This window comes from Arctopsyche grandis, chromosome 11, assembly GCF_051622035.1.
Source record: "Arctopsyche grandis isolate Sample6627 chromosome 11, ASM5162203v2, whole genome shotgun sequence".
Lineage (NCBI taxonomy): Eukaryota > Metazoa > Arthropoda > Insecta > Trichoptera > Hydropsychidae > Arctopsyche > Arctopsyche grandis.
The window spans coordinates 5,649,860-5,675,928 of record NC_135365.1 but is presented as its reverse complement, the minus strand read 5'-3'; the positions used below and the strand labels follow the sequence as shown (position 1 = coordinate 5,675,928).

The following is a 26,069-nucleotide window of genomic DNA, read 5'->3' as shown; positions in this document are numbered from 1 at the left end:
ATCATATTTTTGACTTCTCGAAAAACCTACCTATTAAAATTACATACCTATCAAGCATACAAGCGATAAGTTGCGTAACAACTTGACAACCATTTTGAATAATGTAATTAATTCCAAATGCATATAATTACAGGTCAAAACTATAAGACCCTTTAAATCCACTTCCATTGCTTAAAGATGAGTGATTTGTCGTTTATTAGTCTACCATGTAAATCTAGAGCTTTCAACATATAGCTAAATTTAGTATGAACAAACTCTATTTAACGGACTAACATGAACAAGAGGGTGCTTGTCAAAGCTGAATGTATGTTGTATAATCGGCCGGCACGCAATAAAACTGCTACAGCCTTTTCAATTTTCAATCAACCGGAAAAATTTTCCGTAAAATCTGAAGTTATTCAAATTGAGGTTTCATATGTATATAATGGTAAAACAAAAAAGCCATCCTTTCGAAATTTATCTATGTTGTATAATATAAAGGAAAAATGTTTGATTAAACAGTTCCTTCGATTTATACGCGTTTTCTAGTTTTATTGTGTAATTCGCATTGAAGTGGGTTGACACTATGTTATAATTAGATTCTGAGGACTTTCAATGAAAAGGAAAAACTAATTCAATGCACACGACATAGGATTGTAGGCACGTGGACGAAATCTCGTGTAGTGAAAATTCACAATGTGAGGCAAAACGTTGAGATAATCCTAGACTCGTTCGTGTTTGCGTATTACGACGCGACGCGATGTCTCAATTGTTACATTTCTAAGGACGTTCTAAGTCTTATCATGTTCGTCTATTGTGTGTCGGGATAACTTTGAGTCTGTGTATTACTATCATATATATATATAATATATTTCAAATGAATGAAACATCGACAGTGAATGTAGTAAAGTCTATTGCAGTGAATACTTCTGCTTGTTAGGTCAATGAATCGACATGCGCCAGCGAATCAGGCACTTTCACAATTTCTCAAGTGAATTCTGATTTAATTATTTCAAATTAATTATTTTATTTGATTAGTGTATATGTCTCTTCATAATGTTAATTTTAAACCTAAATTATTCCAGCATCTACAAACTTAAAATTCGATACAAATTCAAAAATGAACATATGCACAATATGTAAATAGGTTTTTGAGCTCTTTTTCTTATTATGCTATACATTAACATTACAATAATATAATACTATGATTACTAACAAAATTAAATTAACATTGTAAAATAGAAAATGATCAGTAGATCAGTAGCTATTAAAATAGATATAAGATGCATTATGAACTTTTAGTAATAATAAAAAGCATTTAAAAATCAAAATCAAAACATATGCACAATATTCGTGCATCAACTCATCGATATGTTCAGAATACAAAATATAGAAATGATACTATAGGTAGTTGAAATGAGATTAACCAAATTGAGATTTAATTCTAATAGGGAAAATTAAAAATTGATTGTCTACTAATACAATATTAGCCAGTTTACTAATATATGATGTATGTAAATGACTGTAAGTGAAGATCAAACGTTTGAAACATTAGGTTTTGCGTTTTAGTTAAAAATTTTAATCACCTTCTGAACGTATGTAATTTTTCTCGTTTGAAAGATGATATGTGTGTATGTATTATCCAATTGGTCTTCGTTTTCGGTCGTACACACAACTTATACAAGCAATTGAATCCACATATATAAATTTTGCTTACGAAATGGATAATATCCGGCCAATTTGGGTCGGAAAATTTGACAACAAAGACGGGGACACTTTCGAGACGGAAATTTGCAGTGATTAAATATGAATTTGCACACGATATGAAGCTTTTCGCGACAGAACGAACAACGTGGCGTAACAATTTCATAAAGACGAGTAATTGGTCTTTTGCATTAAAATTGTCCCTCACAAAGTCTCATTATGTATTCGTTTGTATAAGTGAGAAGCTATGTTAAATAAGCATTCGAAAGTTTCCGATACTGACCCTTTTTGGACCATCATTCTTCCCTCAATATCCTCCTTTTATACGTAACCTCAAATTACATGGCCGATGGATTACTCGCCTGCCGAAAAATTCTTTGTATCTATCCTAATCGATAAATTATTGAAAGGTTTTGAGCAAAAAACTTTTATTTCAACGGAAGCACAAATAAATTTCGCACTCGCTAGAAAGGTATTTTTTTCAAACGATTTTTCTCTGTTTATGAACGGGGCAGCGAAAAAATGTGTTTTTGTAATAAGTGTGATAAAAACGCTCAATACAAAGTACGGGAACTCAGTTTTGTATTTTTTTTTATCATATAAAAACAAGTGAAAAATTATCTCAAATTTTGTGAGAATGGAAATTTCGTAAGTATGGCAAAAAAAATTAGATAAGAGTAAGAATCTGAAAGAAAATTTGTATTCAAAACTCATCTCAATAATACTTATAATAAGTACTAATAATATACACGCATTTATTGTTGCGTAAAGATAGGACAATCAGTGCATGCCGCCCAATCAGAGAGCCCGTCTCGTCGACCAATCGGAGAGCTTGGCTCATCGATCAATGAGCGAGCTTGACCAAACCCATTCCGCTTACACATATGTATAAAATCCGGCGAGTTGGCTTCATAATTCATTCGGAGCCTGGCTTCCAACAGAGGAGCATCTTTTAAATATTTGAAATCTACCTAATTGTTTTCTTGTGTCTTGACTTGACTCTCCAATATTCAATTTTGTATATTTTTTATCTATTACAATTTTTTTTTGGAATTGAAACATGTTTAAATTGTGCAATTTTTGCATTTAATAGCATTCCATTATAATTCACAAGAAAAAATGTCGCAATTCTTAATTAAACCAGTATCAAAATTTATAAATAGTATAAATTGTAGAGATTAGCTAACTGGTGCTCGGGAATCCCACGACGAGTGTACTAATACAGATACAATAAAAAAGTATTTTTATACAATGCAAATTCATACAAACATCCTCAGTGATATCTATGGAAAATTATTGCATCTTATTATTATAGACATTGGCGAACCTCAATACGCTGAATAGCTTGATATTTTTAAGAGAATATTATAATTTATAAGAACCGTTTCAATGAAAATCAGAAAAATTGGCAAACTCTGAAAGGAAACGATCGATCTGGAGTCACAAACCAAAGTCTGACCAACAGCCGCCAGTGGAAATCAAACCGTGACCACTCGAAAGCATAATATGCTAACCATTAGTCCACGCTGCTGGTTAGATGAAAGATTAATTGCTTACATTAGTTTAATGTCGAAAAATATGTATGCCTTTTTGTGCATGTGTACTTTTAAATATTAATATGAATAGTTGCTGAAGTCTTTTGACAAATGATTTAAAATGTATGAAAACGGTTTACAATATGAACTCTTCAACTTGTAATTGTATGAAAATTTGAATCTAAACGATCGAATGTATAATATTATATTAATATCATCATCCGATTTTACGATCGATTCACGGAATGTTTAAATTGAATTGTTCATCATAAGCTTTATGCTTATTGCTCGAGATAAATTCCGAGAAATATTAAGAAATTGTGAATGTTATAAAGAGAACGGTGAGTAAGGGCTGTGATTACTATTTCGTCACGAATGAAACTGCTCGACGGGCGAAAGCGAATAAAGTTTATGGCATATAAAAAAGACCATTTTATAAAGAATCAATGGAATTCGGTCGTCGTATACCTCTTTCTTTATATATATAGAGTGAAAAAACTCTCCTTTATTTTCGCTGAAACGATATCTATTGAAAAAAATCCCACAACACAAGGTACATCACCTGGAAAAGGTGCGCATTAAGGACTTTCGTATCTGACTAGCGATAGCTGACTCGCTATTGCTATACATCTTATTGATGGCAGATGAATATCTATATATAATATCTACAAGATAAATAGTGCAACAATTTTCCTTTCATTTTCACAAATTCGATGTATGGAGAAACAATTACTCATTTCGGAGGAAATGTTTTTTTTTTTTTAGATATGTTTACGTCTTCAAATCAACACCATCCTTGAAGTTGATTTGAATCAATACTTTTAATACTATATGTATTAATAGTATTGATCTGTTATTTCATATTGCACTTGTGAAATAAGTATAATATACGTTGCTTGAAATAAAACAGAAAAGGTTTTATTGCATTCTCAAAGCAAACTATAAAGATTGTCTTTATGGTTGTTATATGTAAAGTTTCACAATAAATTAGATTTGGTTGTGTTTCGAAAGGCATTATATGTTCTATTCCTCTGGATATACATACAATATGTGTGGTTTATCTATTTATAAAGACATTTACTAAAATTAATGATTTGGGTCTTTATGGAAATGCGTTAGTAATCACATACATACATATATGAATTCGAAATTATGACTTAAATCTAATATTAGACTAATAAGCAAAATATAACTATAATTTTTTGTATGATAAATTCAATTGTATATCAAACTGTTTCTGATTCATATGAAATTTTGATGTTTGGTTCAGCTTGAAATAAATTGTTTATTTGATTGATTAAACTATGTACATATATATACGGCGCCATGTGTATATTTCATTGAAGATTTTTCAGTTGTAAACAGTATTTGAAAGATTTATTATAAACAGCAACATAAATTATCAAAAAAAAAACATTTTTTTATAAAGCGGAAATTCTATCGTCAATATTTCATATATAATTTCAATAAATCTTATCTCACATTAAATAATTATATTGAACTATATTAATGTTTCTCCAATGGGTGTGAAATTTGTATTATGAAAGTATACTTAGTTCAAGTATGTTTAACGTTTCTTTGTCTGCTATAGAAATCCGCAGTTTTCAACTAAGGATTTGTAGTTTTCATCTAGCAAATTGTCGCAGAAGTTTGACAATTTATTGCCCAGTAAATTGCTCGATTGTTGAGTAATTTGTTGAGCAATTCAAGTGGATTAACATTTTGTCCACTCACACTATGATCGGTCAAATGATCCAAGCAAAAACTAAATCATAGTTTCATAGATATAAAACATTTTTCGATTCTATTATATACGAAGATATAATGTGAGTATGAATCATAGTTTTTTGTTGTTGATGTGATTCCAAAATTGCATCTGAGGAAAGAATTTTTATTCGACAAAAGATTCTCAGAGTCGACATTAAGCTACATACATACTTATCGGGAGATAAATTGCTCGAGTGATTTCTTTTATGGCTGTTCGATCATAGACTGATTTTGGAAAACTTTCAACTGTCATCGATCGTAGCAACGCTGGGTATCACTGGTTAGTATTATATACTACCTAAATTTTAAAAAGTCGAAAAAGAAAGTAAATAATTTAATTTTTTGAAAATTGTGTTGTCTACGGTTACATACGTAAATTAATTTTTAATTTTATTTTATTTCAATTAATCATGAACCCTTGCCTAACAGATTGCTCCAAAGCGGCGAGCGTGCTAAACATATTAAGAATCGAGAAATATATAGTACATACATATATTAAATACATAACATACATGTAAATCGAAACAACACCTATGGTCAGACATTACAAACATCGTAGACAATACGTCAATAACATTTTTCATGTGACAATACGAATTCAATAATCATCCACAGAGACATCTATGGAGAGAAATCTGGCGAAACTTGAGATATAACAACTCAAGGTTTGTAATAGAAAATTGTTTAGGAAAAGCCAATTTTACAGGAACCGTTTCAATGAAAATCATAAAAATTGGCAAATTCTGATAAGAAAAGATCAACCTGGACAAACCAAGGTATGGCCAACAACGAGTGGAAATCTAACTATCGAATCTAGTGGGAATCGAACCCGTGACACTTTGCACGAAATAATACAACACTCACCACTAGACCACCCTGCTGGTTATAATTATAATATATTATAAGTTATATATGTATGTATGTACATCTAATATATAATCTTGACAGAGACTTTGTAATTATAGTTGGGTGGGAAACGAAAACAATTCAAGGTTTCCATGATGACAAATAAATTCGCATCCGGCTTCGGGGGGCGCCCCTTTATATAAAATAAAGCTATTCAAATAAATTTAATAAAATGTTTACTATTAGATTAGTCATGTTTAAGCGGTTTATATTACAAATACCGAGCGAAGCCAAGTAAAACCACTAATATATTATAATATAATTTGTAGTAGTATACCAAATTTATTGGCTCTAAATTGAAAGTTGCACATTTGTAAAATAAGTATTCATGTTTAAAAAGATCCAAATATTTTTATTTAAACTAATGTTTTTATTTAATTATACCAGCAGCGTGGTCTAGTGGTGAATGTTGAATTATTTCGTACTTGATGTTACGAGTTCGATTCCCCGCTAAGTCTCGCTGTTGGCCAGGCCTTGATTTGTCTAGGTCGATCGTTTCTTATCAGAATTTGCCAATTTTTCTGATTTTCATTGAAACGATTCCTGTAAAATTGGCGTTTCCTTCCCAATTTTCTGTTGCGAACCTTTAGTTATTGTTATATCTTAGGTTTCGCCATATTGCTCACCATAGATGTCTCTGTGGTTGTTTATCGAATATAAAATTCGTATTGTTACATGAAAGTTATTCATCGTTATTTATCGTAATAATACGATGTTTGTAATATATGTATACTGACCATAGATGTCAGATATTTAGATTTACATGCATCTATGTAATAATTATGTGGACCAGGAAGGCGCATTTGGGGTTTACCTGTTAAGCCTTCCTGGTATATTTGTATATATGTATGTGAAAAATATGTATGTAAAAATAAAAAATAAAATAAATAATAGTCATATAATAAATTGAAGTCTATTTTCCATATAATCTTTATGAACTTGTGTATATCATTGAAACAGAAACATTATTTTATAACTTTTAACGGTTGAAAAGTTTTATAATACTTGGCAGCGTGAATTGTGGTATCCTTCCAGACCATACTTCAGAAAATTGCAATGAAACATTTACCAGAGCGAGAATTTTTACTCCGGTGCAAATTCACCAGAAAACATTCGCAACGGCCGCGATAAAATCGGCAACGGCCTCTAAAAATTGTAACATCCTTAATTCCCGACAGACGGGGTTGATTGAATGATCCGAATCCTTACTAGCGAGGGTTCAATGATGGCCAAACCCGTTTAGCCCTGCTAAAATGACGATCCTTCACCGTTTTATCGGCGCAAAGGTCCGGTCGAATATTCGAACCATTGTCTCCGACCGGGCATTAAATTCGCCCGTCGGGTTTTTGTTGTGCGAAAACACTTCGATAAGGGTCCTGAGAGGTAACTGTAGGTGGACCAGATTGTTACCGGAGAGATTACCATACGTTTACCATGGACCGAGCATTCCTGGTCTCGTAAGGTCAATGTCGAAACGCCAGCCTTTTCACACATATCTCTCTTTCTCTTTCGCATTGAGATATTCCGAAGGTTTTATAATGAAACGTGGAATGGCAAAAAAAAGGTATGGGTACGTTTGGCCGTTTTCCAACGAGAGCAATGGCGCCAGTTGGACACAAATCTGAAAGCTTTGATATCAGATTGCGCTTTTGAAGGACCATATTTCATCAATCGTTCTGAAAGAAATGCAGATTTTAATAAATTGGTGATGTGAAAATTTGACTCACGTTTCTGGTGAGGAAAATTGCCGTTTCAAATTGAAATACGGATTGGATAAAGACAAATGGTTACCAGTTGAAATAACCAATTAGAATTTGTTGGTTTTTATCTGACTATAGCTGTTGAAACGGTTTTATACCAAGTTCGCAAAATCAAAAATCCGAACTTTTCACTGAAATCATCGTGATGGTTAGCTGTGACACATTTTTATTACTACATATTTGAACGAATGTATGTATAATATATATTTATATAATAGTTCAACCCTTTCCACCTTTTATTCTATTCGCCCTAGATGAGAAATGAGAAACCAATGATAGTAAAACTTTTTCAAATTGATTTCATTAAATGGCAAATAATATGAATGTTTGTATGTATGTATGTATCTATATATAAAATACATTACACGAAGCATTTAATCTAACATTATAATGATATTCGGAAAATAATTAAATCAATTCAAACTCGGTTGACCACACCTGACTCCAAATTCATCGAGTATTCAATCGAATATTATTATTTGTTGTATTCGGAAAATAATTTGAACTTTTTGAATCCAGTTGGCGGCACCTGACACAATGTCCGATTCAACCACAAACCACAACCATATTTATTTTTTGTAATCGGAAAGTAATTTAAACAATTCTGATTGATGACACCTGACTCGATATCCGATATAATCACTCATTTAATCATTTAATCTAACATTATTATTATATTCGGAAAATAATAAAAACAATTTAAACCCGGTTAACCACACCTGATTCCAAATTCGATTCACTCACCGAATATTCAATCGAGTATCGAGTATTCACCGAGTATTCAATCGAATATCGAGTCAAATTGACTCGATATCTGATTTAAATATGGAGCGTTTTATTTTAAATATCGTTGGATCTTATATCATTGGACTTTATGTCGTGATACGGTGCAAGAATTTCCCTACTTTGTATTTTATTATTTAATATTTTTACATACCTCCTTTACGTTTCACTTACGATTACAATTCAAGAAAAATTTTGCCTCTTATCCGATCGTTTTCATACTTTGCCATATTGCTCATTTTGGTCATCAATATAAGTAAATGAATCCTCCACCATTACGATGGTGCAAAAATATCGTGTAAGACGCGTTTGATATCTGCCCTGTGAGATAGTCGTTGACGATTATCCATCGTTTGTTTATTAGTTTTAAACATAGATGGCGGTAGTAAAATAAAATTATTGTTTTTATTCAAAATAATAATTTTTACTTTATCTGATATTATTATAATGCCAATGTTTTTTTATGATTATATGTATATATTTATGCATGTACATAGGTATATATTTTTATTTTTCTCAACTCTCTGTATTTTTTTTCGACCATTGTGGCGCATTAGAGACTCCTGTAATACCACAAACTTAAACTTAAATAAACAAATAAATTGTATTTAAGTTCTAAATAGTAAAAATAATCATTTTAAAGTTGACCAAGTAAAGATCGTTTGATTCAAATGGTATATGCAGAACTGAATAAAGAGATTCTTGTTAGTTATATTTAATTTCAGTAAGCGAAGTCGTCTTTCTTGAGTTTGATATTAAAATGTTGAAGCTTACATTTTCTCTAATTCAATTATATTATGCACCGTTCAAAAGAAACTTAACTTTGTGCATTTTGCAGTGCTATGATTAAAAGAGAGTGCTTTTTTGTGGTAATTAGATTTTCATTTAAATTCATCGCAGTGTTTCGTAGATCTAAATATTTCAGGATGTACATTGGTCCTCAAATAATGGTCCGTGAGCCCCGTTGGTTTTATTTTTTCCCTTTTTTCGTACGATTTTCCATTTGTAAAAAATTAATACGCATAAAGAATCGGAGCAGATATTCAGCGCGAATTTATATGTTGTTCGCTCGGAAATAATATAAAAGCACTTTACCCGGCGTAACAATAAAATAACTTTATTATGCAGTATATCTTTTATGCGGTGGAAAATTGAAAAATTATATCTATTAGCCCTCAATCGATTTTTCATTTTCTTGAAAAATTATCGCCACGGGGGTGCCAGCAATTCGTGAAAAAAATATATCCAATGCGGAGCGAAATCAAGGTTATAAATATATCACACAATGGAAGATTGCCAATGGGGAAATAAATTTCGAAAATCGTTCGATAAACGCATCTTTCGAAAGTTATAGCTTCAACATAAAATTCACCTGAAAATTTCATTATGATTGCAACTATGATATTTTTTATTTTCAAAGGGTGATCGATTCCGAAATTCATTTTCTAGTGGCAGCGATGTGAATATTTTTGTTTTTTTTTATTAAATTGACTGTCACGAACAAACAAACATATATACTAAGTCTCTTTCAAAATTATATGTATACCAGAATCCAGTGCCCCCCGGGGCCGGTGGCAAATTTATTTGTCGTCATGGAAACTTTGACTTCTTTTCGTTTCCCACCCAACTATAGTTACAAAGTCTCTTTCAAAATTATATATTAGATAATCATTATATGATCATTTGAATAATGCATACATATGTATACATATGTATTTACAATATATAATTTTCTGAAATGGAATATGTACCGCCTCAAGTATCCTGTTGTGTAAGATTGTATCATTTCAATTAAATGACGTCATTTAATTCGTTGTAAATTTAAATATTACTTAATAATAGTGGCATATTAATATAATCCAAAGTCATTTATATAATACTGTTACGTACGCTGCGGATTGAGCGAATTGCACTTAGACCAGCGGATATCTGTTATCGGATTAACTAGGTGCATGCACTTACTTCCAAAGATTATATCTGCACTCTAAGTGCATTTAGGCTAAACAATGACCGTTATTAGTTATTTCTCAGAATCGGTACGGCGAGACCCAATGTCGTGGAAATACATATCCGAATATGTGACTATACAACAGGTAAACAGATTAGGCGTCCTGAGAGATCTACCCTTTATAAGGCGGTACGTAGGCGATATCATGTCATTCTGGACTGAGCACTGACAGTGCGTGTATCTCCTTAATCATCAATAAATGCTGTGAAACGACTGTTGGCCTTTTACTTGGATCCTCCACCCACCCCTACGCAACAATACTTAAGAAAAATGGTGTTTAAGATCAGCTTAAGGATTCAATCAGACTGAAGTGCATTTAAAAGAAGAGGAAGTTATAGGATGCCAAAATTTGGATATTGAACTTAAAAACGAATGCTTGGAATATATATTTCAGAAATATGAAATGAAAAGTCAAAACGAATAAAGTGACAGTGGAAAGAACATTTACAAAAAATCGATAGAATATGAATAAAATGACAGTGAAAAAATAAACTGCTATAACTGTTTAACTGTTTCGTCTGTGAGTTGTAAAGAGGTGGTAGAAAGCCATGTGTGGATAACTAGCTGTCATCGCTTCGATTTGACACAAGATTCCATTATAATTTTTAATGGGTTCGTTTTTAATTAAACTCCTCTAGCTTTATGTCCGATTAATTTACCAACTTCAATATTAACTAACCCCCCTACATCGGTAAGATATCAAAACGACCCGAAAAGTGGAAGTGGTGGAAGCAGCAGCGTGGACTAGAGTGATTAGCATATTATGCTTTTGAGCAGAGTGGTCACGGTTCAATTCCCTCTCGTAGCTGTTGGTCAAAAATCGTTTCCTATCAGAGTTTGCCAATTTTTCTGATTATCATTGAAACGGTTCCTGTAAATTAGCATTTTCTTTCCAATCTCTCTTGCAAATCTCAAGCTATTCAGCGTCTTGTGGTTTGGCTGCACAAATTTATTTAATACAACATCTGCTACCGTGCTCTTTTCGGGCTATCTAGGAGCTGCAGCGCGTCGCAAATGTTTGTGGAAGGGCATGTGCATCACTTTGAAGCCATTCTCAGGATGGGAGCGGCCTCTCTACGTCTACTTATATTTTTATCAACTAATTGACTACTTGCTGCTGCATCTTCTCATTTGCATTCTTCATTGTATGTCCGATGGATGGAACTACTCCACCGACGGCCTTAAATAGACATTAAATTATTATTATTTATTATTATTAGACTTATTATTATTATTATTTATTATTATTAGTAATATTTATATATTTACTTATGTATTTATTTATTTGTTTTTGTTTACTATTTTTCAATACTCATTATATTATTATCTACATATTATTTATATGGGCGTTGGGGATTGGACTATTCTCCCCATCGTCTGGAATAAAAGCTATTGTTATTATTATTATTTCTGATGTTATTGTGCATGTTTGTATGAATTCGCAATGTATAAAATGCTTGTAATTGTAGTGTATCTGTATTAGTACACTTGTCGCTTTGGAGCGATCTGTAAAGGCGAGTGTACATGTTTCATTGGGTGACACGACAACTCGTTCACATATTTTCCATAAACCGAGGACACGCTCCAGGCATTACGTATGCGGTCATCTCTTTCACATACCGTCTGTTTACCGATAACAGACGGCCTGTGAAAGAGATGGCCGCATACGTAATGGCTAGAGCGTCGCGTCAGTAAACGAGATCTTGGTGAACAGACGGGCTGAGAAAGAGATGGCCGTATACGTAATAACTGGAGCGTGTCCTCGGTTTACGGAAAATCTGTGAACGAGTTGTCAGGTAACCGTTTCATTGAAGTAAAAAAAAAATAAAAGATAGACACCTTGGTGACAGGTGACATAATCAAAATCTTCATCAAAAAATTCCAACATACACCTGAGATTCAGATGAGCATCCAACAGTTCGAACATCAACCGTACCAGTTTCAGATTTGACGGAAGATTTAAAAGCTCCCATCATGCGAAAGCTCCGACGCAAAACGGCCGGGCGTCAAAATAAAAATCGAGCGAACGATAATTTTATCGCTACCATTTCTCGAGAAAAACGCTTTCATTCCCATCCAGGCGGGAAGAGGGAGGGTAGTGGAAGCTTTCGCTCGCGAATTTTCTCGATTGATGGCTTTACGGCGCGGGAAAAACGGTCGAAAATCGCGCCGTTTTGCGGTTACGGCCAGTTGCAAAACGCGTCGTGAAAGTTTTGCAAGTGAAATGTGTGTTTGTCGGGTGAAAATTATGGGGAAGCTCCTATGTAAACATATCGCACGAACACGACCGAAAGCTCTAAATGTAAATATGGAAAGCTCGCGGCGGTATTTCACACATTTTGCGTTTCGACAACAATAATATAAACATTCCCCGTTTATATATATATATATATATATATATATATATATATATATATATATATATATATATATACATATATATATATATATATATATATATATATATATATATATATATATATATATATATATATATATATATATATATATATATATATATATATATATATATATATATCATCATCATCATCATTTACAGCCACTCGCCATCCACTGCTGGATGAAGGCCTCTCCAAGACGCTTCCACCCGTCTCTGTTTTGCGCAACACTCATCCATCTCACCCCGCACATTTTCCTAATTTCGTTCACCCATCTTCCTTGCGGTCTTCCTTTTACCCTTTTGCATTCTCTCGGGTACCATTCAAGCACTTCTTTTGTCCACCTTTCGTCCATCCTCCTGGCTACGTGACCCGCCCATTGCCATTTCAATCTCTTCACTCTATCCACTATGTCCACTACTCTTGTCATACTTCTCACCCACGTGTTCCGCTTTCTGTCTTTCCTCGTTATGCCAAGCATACAGCGCTCCATACTTATTTGAGTGCATTGGATTTTATGTAGCATCTTGGTGTTCAGTGTCCAAGTTTCACATCCATACGTCATCACTGGCAAAACGCATTGATCAAAGATCTTTTTCTTCAGGCAGAGTGGCATTTTTGATTTAAAAACAGCATTCATCCGTCCAAATGCACTCCATCCTAATTTCATACGTCTCTTTATCTCTTCCTCTTAAGTAACACGTCCATTAAAATTCCTGTAATGGCATATTCAGATAACTCAGGAATGCCGGATTTTGCCCCCACCCAAAAGATAAGAAATCACGCTAACTTTCACGCTTATACGTATGTAGTGGTTTTACCCGGCTTCGCTTGGTATTTGTAATATAAACCGCTTAAACATGACTCATCTAATAGTAAACATTTTATTAAATTTATTTGAATAGTTTTATTTTATTATTATTGGACTTATTTATTATTATTTACTTATTATAATTATTATTATTATTATTTATTATTATTATTATTTATTATCAGTAATATTTATATATTTACTTATGAATTTATTTATTTATTTTTTGTTTACTGTTTTTCAATACTTTTTTTATTATCTATATATTATTTATATGGGCGTTGGGGATTGCACTATTCTCCTCATCGTCTGGAATAAAAGCTATTATTATTATTATTATTATTTTATATAAATTTATTTCAATACATATTTGTTTTTTTTTATTAAATTTACTGTCACGAACAAACAAACATATGTACAAACATATTTAAGTCTCTTTCGATATTATATGTATACCAGAATCCGGCGGCCCCCAGAGCGCCTTCGCCCCCGGCACCTCTAGGGCATCGCCCTCTAGGCTTTGCCCTCGGTGTCTGCGCCCCTGGGGACTTCGAATCCTTTGAATCGAAAAAAATCGAATTATTTGTTCGATTACGTTACGGATTTACAAAGTCTGTTTTCAAATTATGTATATATACATATAGATCATAATTCGATCACATCAGTCAGTCATTATCATCGACTCCGTATAGTCAGTTATCGCCATCGACTCCGCAAGTGACAGTCAGTCATTAATATCGACCCCGCAAGCGACGGTCAACACATCAGCAGCAGAACAAAGTGAAGCAAAGTTAAAGTGAAATAGTTCTACGTACCTCATTTAAATTCTCCATTCCATAATTAAATCATTCGTTTTTTGAATATATTTAACAATAAGATAAATGTAACGTAATAATAATAATAAAGAAATCTTGGTTAGTTAACCAAGTAGTTTTAAAAAATTATTAAACTTTCATTGGAACGTACATATGTTTGAAGTCTATCATTGAGAATTTTTATGTATTTTATCATATGTACATGTCACAGTGAAATTATAGTTTTTTTTCTGTGAAATAGCTGAACCTGGCATGCGTTGTAATGCCACAATAACGCATGCAATTCCCATTCCCCTTTTAAGTGATAGTTGGAGCTCAACTCGTGTCTCTTCAAAGCCGTGTCGTCATAAACCAACTGGTAACGTGGTTACCAATGAACACATTTCCTTGACTACACAATGGGGCTTCAAACTTTCGCGTCGGTAAAATCTTAATTACAAATATTATTATTAAGAGGTTTTCTCCCGTTTTTGTTCACAGTAAGCTTCCCGGACATGCATACAACAAATCCTTAAAGTTCCATCGTAATCGGTTGAGTAGTTTAGGATCCTTTACGAGCCAGAAATACAGACAGACAAACAGGCATTCAATTTTATATATAGGTATACAGTATATAGGTATACAGTATATAGGTATATAGTATATAGGTATACAGTATATAGGTATACAGTATATAGGTATACAGTATATAGGTATATGTATATAGATTTATACCAGGAAGGCCTATAAGGTAACCCTAATGCGCCTTCCTGGCCAGAAGCGTTGTACATTTGATACAAATATTATTAGTACTACATATTATTGTGCCCGTTGATTTTAACGGTTGGCTTCGGAAAGGAATAGATACACGAATTAAAATAAAGTTATATGTTATATTATATCAGTTGTACACTATCAGTTGCGACTTGGATACCAAATCCGAATATTCGAATACTTTTTATACGAACTTATTTTTTTATTTTCAATCTACAGCAAAGTTAGTCCAATTTGATGTTCCGTCTAATGATTCTCTTAACATTTTCATAATATCTTGAACTTCTTAAAACTACAAATAAATAATTTAAAGCTACAATGCAGATATTTGATATTCGAATATATTCGGATATTTGGGATCCCTAGTTGCGACATGCCGAAGCGAACAGATCATAATATCTTATCAGCGAACACTTATTTATAGGTTAGGTTAGGTTAGGTTAGGTTAAGTAAAGGTTGATTTTATTTATTTGAGGTTTGGTTAGGTTAGTTAAAGTTCGGGTTGGTAGTATGACGTGCATTATCGCATGTTGCATTATCGTTCGAATTACAAATTCACTGACATTGAGAAGTGAATTTGTAATTCCATTGTTACATCCGTACTCACTGCTTTAGGCCGTGAAATTATAATCTCACTGGTGAAATAATAATTTCACTGATAATAACAATTTCACTGTGACATATATAATTAACACGCATTCGTTATGTAAATCTGTATCTACCTACATAATAAATTTTCTGTGTATCAAAAAAATTTGATGATTGTTCATAAATGTCTCTATTTGTATTGTATTGTATTCTTTGTAATGTTGTGATTGTAAAGTTGTTAGTACTTATGTAAAAATATTAATCTAACCATATGTGACGTCATAAAGTCATGGCACATATGATGTATGAACATATGTATGTATGTAAAAAGTATCATATACTGTTCAGGATCTAAATGAAAGGCCATAGTCACTTCCCAGCATTTATTCAACGATTCAGGAGGTCCACACGAAACCGTTGCTCACTCCAGAATAGTTGATCTACCGTGTGAACCTCCTCATAAAGGACAAGTTGCTCAGCAAAGCATTCCCGACCCGTTGGCGTGTCTATTGTCTAGGCATGTAGGTCTACTCGCACTCACCACGTTCTGTGAGGACCCCAGCGTATCCTTTGTTCGGGCACTTACTGAGTCCCGTTAGAATAATCTGGGGTCTCTATTGTTCACCCACGAATGCACTTAGACAGTGGATACTTTCTTATGTTCCCACGTTACAATATATATAGGTATAAAAAGTACATAAATATTTAAAAGGATTTGATTCAAATTTTGATAAAAGGAAGTTATACTACAAATTATTTATTTACCTATTATGTAAAAAAAAATATGTATAACTGCATTTAATCACAATGCTTTGTTGGAATTACACAACTTAACAATAGACCTTTTGAAATCAAACCACAAATACAATGTTAACGAAAATGACAAAATCATAACGTCGTCTGAAACGATAATGAAATCTCCTATGATAACTTTCATATAGAAAATTTATACAAATTTTATCCGTAGAATTATATTTAAAGAACTCTTTTTTTTGTAAAATTTAATTGAAAAATGGCGTAGAAGTAAATTCACATATGAAAATATACATCTACTTAGATTAGATATTAAAATTTTATTATTTGAACCGTGAACTTTCATCTATGCGACCTTTTTATATAGGGTATATTTGTATGTACATATGTATATACATATGTAAGAGTCTCAGAGCCATTTTAGAGAGATGAATTTTTCAGTTGGCGAAGCCAAAGTCGACTTTTCATCTGGGGATGCGACCGGAGAGGGCCATCCAATTGGACTTATTCGGAATCTGTCCTATTTCGAGTCTTTTGCATCATCTGAAAAGTGTCTATTTGAAGTGGCCAATTTACCAGGAGGAAAATAAACTAGTGCATTTTCTGTCTTTAAAAAATTAAAAACAAAATCTATGTCAAATTAAATTTGATTGGGTTTGAAGTATGAAGGACCTTTGTTCCTGAAAATTTGATCGAACAATCTGTAAGATGTCGACCCTTAAACGAAATACGACCGGGTCTGTCAAATTATTATCGTTATAAATGTTCCAAGATCTTTGACCCACACAGACCCTTCAAGGATATATGTAAAGAGTGAGTCTTAATAAAAAACATATTATAATATTTGAATTAAAATTATAAAAGTGAAATTTTTAAATTGATTTACTTCACTTTTATTTTTGTGGAATGTGTGTATGAATTTACATATGCTATCGAACGAACGGGATATGTTGGAAATGTTTTAACCTCAATTTACTGCGATATAGTTCTTGTTGAATAAGATGATGTCACGTCTCACCTCAATGATCAAACAATCGCTTTCTTGCCTTAAAAATTAATTTATTAATTTCGGTGAAACTGGAGAAAATTACTGTGGAGTAAGCGGTGGAGTAAATTACTATCTAAGATTATTAAAAACTCATTTGAGATATTTGAAAAGTAAAGCGTATCTAAAGACAATATTCTATACAATGAAGATATAATCCATGAAATATGTACATATGTAGTATGTTTGAAATTATACTTGAAAAATATCATCTTGATAATGGCCCGTTTTTTTGTCGCACTCTGTATTATTAAAATTGACCTTTGTTTCTCAAGACGATTGAAAGAGAAAAAAAAGAAGAGGTTTTCATAAAAAGGTACTTAATAATGAGGGCAATTTCATAAATTTTTACGTCCCATTAAACGCACTCTTCAAGGGATCTCTGACAGGCTGTAATTTGTACTTCGAAACGTGTGTGTGCAACTTTTTGTGCAATCTAGGACTTCCGGTCGGAACTCGAGGACCTGCTAGTTAGTCGCCGGTGAAAAGAGAACTTGAAAGAAAACGCGAAAAAGTGAAAAAGAGCAAAAAAATCCGGGTCTTTACGTTTTAAAATGAAAGTAAACGAAAGTACACGTGCACAATATATGAACATTCATTCAAAAATCGAGGCAAGCCTACTTGTGTTAAGTGGATTTTTCACTAAATTTTTCAGTGGTTGAAAATCTATATATATTGGAAAATTTTAAATTCATTATACTTTTTATAATTGCACCGTTCATTATGAAAGTGGATCAAATAAAAGTTAATATATGTATGAGATATGTATATTATATGTAATTCATATCAGTTATAAATTGTAAGTAAATATAATAAATTGTAAATTATATACATATTTATGTAGGATCAAGATGTAAGGGGTTCCAGATGATGCTTTATTTCAGACAGTGTTTATTGTACGTCATTACAATAAACACTGTCTGATAAACTTATCGCTGAATAAGTCAGATTACCACGACTTTAACTCGGTAACGGGAATTTCATGCGTTATTGTGGCATTGCAACGTATGCCAGGTTCAGCTAGTATGTAAATATAATATAATGTAAGGTAGTTTATAGGCGTGCGCGCATGTATTAATTATAAAAAAGTTGAGTGCGCGCATTACACGCTCACCGATCCACCCGTTCGAAATGATGAATGAATGTGTGTGTGTGTGTGTGTGCGTGTGTGTGTACGCTACTGTCTGACGTCACCCATCGCTCGGTCTGACGTTGCACATGTCAAACGCTCCACACCCCCCCCCCAACTCCCCGCTTCCCCGCTTCTTCTCTTGACTATGATTGGCTGTGTCTTCACGCGTCCGCCACAAACATATCCACACACATCGCCTCCGTTTTTATATACATATATATATTATGGTCAGTAATTGTATATAATATTATATTATTTTTACTTTATCTGTTATTATTAAATGCTATTTTTTTTGTTTATGTATGGATGTATTTATGTTTATGTTCAAATGTTTTTTTTTTATGTATAATTGATGAGTATATTATTTTCGTTATGTATTAATTTATGTTTAATTGTTATTTTGTTTTTTTTTTGTGTTATATTTTTTGACCATTGTGGCGCTTTAGGAATTCCTGTTATGCCACAATGGTCTGTTTAGAATAAAATAAATAAATAAATAAATTATTATGGTCAGTAAATCGGGTCAAGTTTATAAGCGAAATAATCATTTTTGATCAGGTTTTACTGCCAAAAACACATGAGTGATTTTCTAATTTACTAGAATGGGCATTTTTAATAAAACTAATTAAAGTCTTTACTGATCAAACTGATAAATTTACTGAACAAATAAGCATGTAGCTACTGATCAACTGCGATTGATAACACACTGAGCAACAAAATAATAAGTGAAACGTAAAGGAGGTATGTAAAAAATTAACGGAGTGGAGACTAATAAATCCTTATTAAATTTTACCCATTGAATTCGAATATGACAATAATTTTTGTTGGTTTCTTCTCGGTAATGAGATATGTATGTGTGTTTAAAAATGCGCAATTTTTACAGATTTTTAGCTCAAAACGCGTAAAATTCGCTTAATAATTAAATATTTTAATGCAATAAAAATTTAAATCAAAAGAAAAAACATCCGACTATTGCTTTCAATACTCAATTTTAGCACCACAAAAGAGAAGAAACCAAAAAAAAAATCATCTTCATATTTAAATCTAGTGGGTCAAATATAATAAAATTGGATTGGTCTCCGTTTCGGTAAGTTAAAAACGTGATTTTTTGTTGTTCATTATAATTGACGATTGATTCTGTTGCCTTTTGATTATTAAATTCACAAAATTTCATTATAATTTTAATAAATGTAAAATTTACAATATGAAAAATTCAAATTTACATTTTCAAAATTTAAATCTAAAATAACGTATCGCAAAATTCTTAAATTAAGTGTGTGTGTAGCTAAAATTTTTTATGCAAATGGACGTTTTATGTGACGTTAAACCATTCATTAAAAACTGAAAACGCAGAATCAAAGCTAAAAGGAATACATTTATTTCGTCATAAAAAAGGGGGGGGGGGGGGTCGAGTTCATTTAATTGCTGAATATACCTATACAAGAGTTTTCTTTCGCTCGGGTTATATTATACGAAAGTAATCTATAGGTACGTTTCTGTGCTATAAAAAACCGATAAAAACGAACAATTTTATATTGTATAAAAGTTATGTCACCCGATAAAAAATATACATAAATTATAAATTGAGAATTGTAACGGGAATTTTCACAGGAAAATCTACCCTTCCGGGACTACAAACAACGAGGACGAAGTCGAGAATTTTCTTCTGTAATTAACACTGTGTTTATTTTGGGATCTTTTGTTAAGAGAGTTGGGGTTTTAACAGGTATATGCACGTAAAGGTGTCACATACGTTTCAAGTGGGGTAAACCACAACCCATTCCCTAAATTTCAATTAAACGCATACATACATGTCAACATACACTATACATATATAATTGCAAGGCTTAAATTTCACATACTAATATTGTGTTTATCATCATATTATATAAATAATTTAAATTAAAGACTAGTTAAATAACAAAAATCCGTTTATTTTATCGAGGTAAGCCAGTCATCAATAGAATTTTTGTTATTAATAGTTGAAATAATGATTTTTCTAAGTGGAATTTTATTTAATTCTCATATAAAGACAATTTAATATATTATCCCTATTAATTCAATTTAGATTCGTGTAAAATACGAGTAAATACTAGTACGAGCTTTTAGCGCGAAATTTCACCGATTTAAAATTCAGCACACTTCTAATTAACCCTTTTAAACGAAAAAAAAAATAGTTTGGCCAGAATACTATTGCAATAAACATGTTTCAATAGAAAATACTCAATATAAAATAGTATTAACAGTGGGAGAAAATCCCAAATGAAAAGACGTACTTTTGACTTTTGGTTTGAACTGGACGACTACTTAGAGAGATTTGAAAGCTGAAAAGTAGAAAAATGAAAAATAAAATACCCAACTATAGATTCCAATATTCATTTTGAACAGAAAATTGACAGATTTTGAGACATCGACCGAACAACACCAAGATATAGAAAAACCGCGCGATTTAAAAAACACATATATCTCCGAATCTCGAGCCAATCAACATTTTTTATTACCAGATTCGTGTTGACTGGGCATAGATCTATAAGAAAAGTCATATATCGTCTCTGAACCAAAAAAAGTCGTTATTTGTCGAACAGTGTTGGGGGCTCCGAGCCCTTTCAATGGCCGTCTTTGGTCGAAGTTAAGGTACTATGAGACAAATAGTGTTGTGTACGTTGATATTTCAATGATTGTTTTACGAAATGAATTGATGTATGAATCACACCCGAGGCTATTGTCGCCAGCAGTTTCAGCATGCACAGCCTTTGTGGTCAATTGACATCGCCTGTCAGGATGAAAACACACTGAGTGGTATGGGACGTCACGTCCCTGGCTTGTAATCAGTGGGTGTTCCCCAAACCGAATCCGAGTGTAGTTGCACGTGCATAATGCATATGTTTGGGAGGTCGCACGTGTATGCATATCCATTTGCAACCGAAACGTTTCTCCTACATTTTTTCAAATATGGGATTCACCGTTATCGATCACTGTCAAACAAGGATAAAATATCACCTAAAACACTCTGGGCGGTGATTTCTGGGACTGTGTACCATATATATGGGATAGGGGTGCTGCGTTTTTCCACATGTTTAAAAGTATCTAAAAAAAAACACGTGCCACGTACCATTCGGTGTGTTTTCACCCTCACTTAATCCCCGCACGCTCACCCGGCCGTCCTCTACAAATGAAAAAATGTATGTATGTTCCTTTGTGCATATATGTATATTCTTGTCAGTATTCACGGTGAAATCTCCTGCATCCTGCTTACTGCAGGATGCAGGAGATTGCACCTGGTTATTCGGATAATTTAATTTTTTTAAATTTCCATACTTGTCCATACTCAATGACGCACGTACATATATTCGGTCTCCGTGACGAGACAGAATGTTAAATTACAGAAAACGCAAATATCGGAAGGCAAAGATCGAAAATCCAAAGATCTTAAGTCGAAAGATCAAAAAAAATGGTGGATGGTAAACGATACAGGATTCAACAGGAACAAGAGGAACAGGCTTTTCCTCCCGTATTAATGTGCGCGCGCAGAAAGTTGAAAAGCACACTATGCTAACCACTAGTCTACGCCGCTGGACAGTGGTTATATGTATGTACATATATTAAAAATTAATTTATGTATTTATTATATGCATTATTTGTTGTATATGAAAATACTCTTCAGATAATTTATTTATTTATTTTTTATTACATTTTATACCAAGAAGGTCTTACAGGTAATACCCCAATGCGCCTTCCTGGCCAATTTCAAACAATACAGCATTTTTATTTTTTATTTTATTTTATTTTTATTTTTATTTTTACTGTTACAAATCAATGTACACTTGCCATTACAGATTTGCTCCAATGCGACGGGTGTACGTTAACGAAATACAGAATACATAAACAATCAGAAATACAGTAATACATACATATACAATCAGAATATATAGCATATAACAATTAATCTATAGAGACATCTATGGATTATTTTTAGATTTTTTTTTTGTATACAATTTTTATACATATATAATAAATACGAAATTATAGAGATGTCTATAGAGATATCTATAGATTTCAGATAACTGTGTATAATTATTACAAATTATACACAGGCAGATTTTGTGACAACAGGATTAGATCAAATACCAATTTTCAGGAAGCGTTTCAGCAATGATCAGATAAAATTGGCAAACTCTGATAGAGAAACGATCGATTTGGAGTCACAAAACCCCCAAATCCAACCAGAAGTCGCGAGGACTCGAACCTTTGTCCTCAGTGATGCTAAATATATACGCTACCACTAAGCCAAACTTATTATACAAGTCGCTGAATTATGAGACACTGAAAACTCTCAAATTAACGAGACATCTATGAATTGTACATAAATTGTATTGAAAATTAATCATATTCAAATAGTGGTGACATAGTGGGTAGGATGGATTTTAGCCAGTTTTTTTTAAATCGGGAACCGTTTCAACATTGATTTCAGAGAAAAATGGCAAAATCTGATAGGAAAAGATAGACCAGGAGTCAAAAATATCCAAGACTGACCAGCAGCACTACAGATATACTCAAAAAAATTCTTTTCACGAGGTCAGCTCGTGGGATCAAACCCGGCGCTTTTCGGTGTTAAGCAGAAGCTTAACGACCCAGCTATGCTGCTGGATAATGAATTCAAATAATTTTTTTCAGATCCAAATTAAATTGATATGTTTCAATTTCATATATTTTGACTTATTCAAATTCAAATCCTTCAAAATCCAGTTAAAGCAAAATTATATAGCAAATATTTTATATCAATCGTGTATATATGTATATTGAATGAAAAAAATATAAAACGACATATTAAGTCAGATCATAATTCGATTTTGGCAAATTCGGCCCACGCTCTTTAGTTTAGCGTACTGTCGTCGAAGTATTGTTCATTTCGCACTCAAATATATTACGTATTATATTTTGGCGAACGTTTAAGGGTTGTTTTATTTTTTTTATTAACATTTTGCTCGTGAAGGAATCAGTGAAATGACGCTCGAAGACCAAAGGGGACGTTTGATTGGATTCCGATCCATTTATCAGATTATAACAGTATTCCAATATTTATAGACGGACGAAATTCAGTGTAGTGGAAAAGTTTTTCCCTTTACATACTTACGTACGCACACCGACAAATGTGCCATTTTTGATGGTATTTTCCCCATCCCCTTTTCCAGATTGTGTCCCGTTCCATTAGCATTTTTCCTTTTTGTAACCCACTTCGTCGCTTTTTTCGCGGTAGGCTTCATTATTACAACTTTAATTTCACTCGAAAGACTTTTGGTTGTGACGCACCTACCTTTTCCACTCGACATTGTAAAATACTAATTATGCAAAAGTGAAATTTTCCCGGTCCTGTAGCCGGCGAACTTCAAGAATATTATTATGGATTTTTTCGCACACTCAGTGTAATTAGTTCGTTAAATTTTTATTCCGCTCGTCAAAGCTACAGAGGGTTTTAATATTTTTTTTTTTTTTTAAAGAGCATAAAATTATTCGTATTAAAAATATACTGCACCTAAATGGTTCAGAGTTAAAAGTTTGCTGAAATGAATACCATAAAAAATGAATGGATATTATTGAATGGAAATCAGTAGTCAAAGGAGTATTAAAAATGCATTACCATATGACTAAAAGCTCCGACAAAGAGTTGGCGATGAGATTTTTTAAATTGAAAATTTTGTACCTAGCATTTTTGTATGTATGTAATAATATACATTTTTGTAGGATTTTGGAGGGATAAAAATTCATTTCACGCAGATAGTTGTGATTTAGAATACATTTAATCAGCAGCATGGACTAGTGGTGAGCATATATGCTTTCGAACAGAACACGTAGTCACGGGTTCGTGTCCCACTGGTTGCTGCTAGCCAACAATCGTTTCTTATAAGAGTTTGCCAATTTTTCTAATTTTTATTGAAACGATTCCTGTAGACTAGCATCTCCTTTCCTATCTCTCTTGCAAATCTCAAGCTATTCAGCGTCTCGAGGTTTGCCAATCTTATATGTAGGTATATAAAGATCTGTCACGTATGACTCAAAGTCGATCGTTTCCTATCGCAGTTTGCCAATTTATTGGTTCTAACAAATTGGCAACCTTTACCCATTTATCACAAGTTTTTAGTTTTCAGCATCTAGAATTTCGTTGATTCTTTTAAAAATGCTGCAAATTTGTCGATAAATGTCAGCATCTTGAAATTTGACGAATCTCCTTATAAATAAAAAGTTGCACAGCATCGCCTCTTTAATGTGTCTATTGTTTAGGCACTTAAAAGTCTACTATGGTGTGTATATTGCTTACGCACGAACTCACCCCGGTCTGTGAGAACTTCAGCGTACCCTTTGTTAGGGCATTTACTGAGTTCCGTTAGTCTATTGTCTACGCACGAAACCTTAAATGGTATTGACGTCTTGATGTTCCCACGTTATAATATTGTTCAGTATATATGTATATGTACATATAAGTTAAATATTTTGAAATACTTAAAATGTATTTTAAAATTGGCAATTAGATTAAATATATATTTTTTTAAAACTAATTAGTTAACTACCACTCTCGGAGTCGATGGTGATGTCTTACTTAAATTCTAACAGTAATGAGTTTATATACTCATCTTTAAAACAATGAAGTGTTGAAGACACGTGTCGTACAATTTTGGTTACTCAGTGTTTAAGGTGTGGTATAAATCAATGGTGTTACTTATTAAATTAGGTGTGCCATAAATCAATGGAGCTTCTTATTAAATTAGGTGTGCCACAAATCAATGGTGTGTCTTATCCCTACTGGTTAGTCAACTACATTGATAAGCGAGGTACATAACAATACATGTGTGCTTTTATATATTGAAAACATACATACATCTAATATATTATTTGGAAAGAGACTTTGTATGTACATACATATGTATATATAACCTTCGTTCGTTGGATCGTAAATCCATGACGTCATCGAACAAATAATTAGATTTTTTTGATTCAAAGGATTCGAAGTCCACGGAGGCAAAGGCACCGAAGGCGAAGCCGCCTTCGCGCCGGGGGCGAAGTCCTAGGGGGTGCAGCCGCGGGGGGCGCAGGGACCGGATTCTGGTATACATACATATAATTTCGAAAGAGACATACTATATATGTTTGTTTGTTCGCGACAGTCAATTTAATAAAAAAAAGCAAATGAGTATTCAAATAAATTTATATATAATAAAACTTTTAATTTACTATTAAATAAGTCATGTTAAACCTGTTTATATTACACTGAGCGAAGCCGGGTAGTACAGCTAGTACATAATATATAGAAAATGTAACAAGTTTATGATTTAGTC

At 32.8% G+C, this 26,069-nt stretch overlaps 1 protein-coding gene across 2 annotated transcripts in view; it reads right to left on the bottom strand.

The window, feature by feature from the left end:
* 5-HT2A (5-hydroxytryptamine receptor 2A) overlaps positions 1 to 26,069 on the bottom strand; it is a 230,801-nt gene that overhangs the window by 17,321 nt on the left and 187,411 nt on the right. The window lies entirely within an intron of this gene.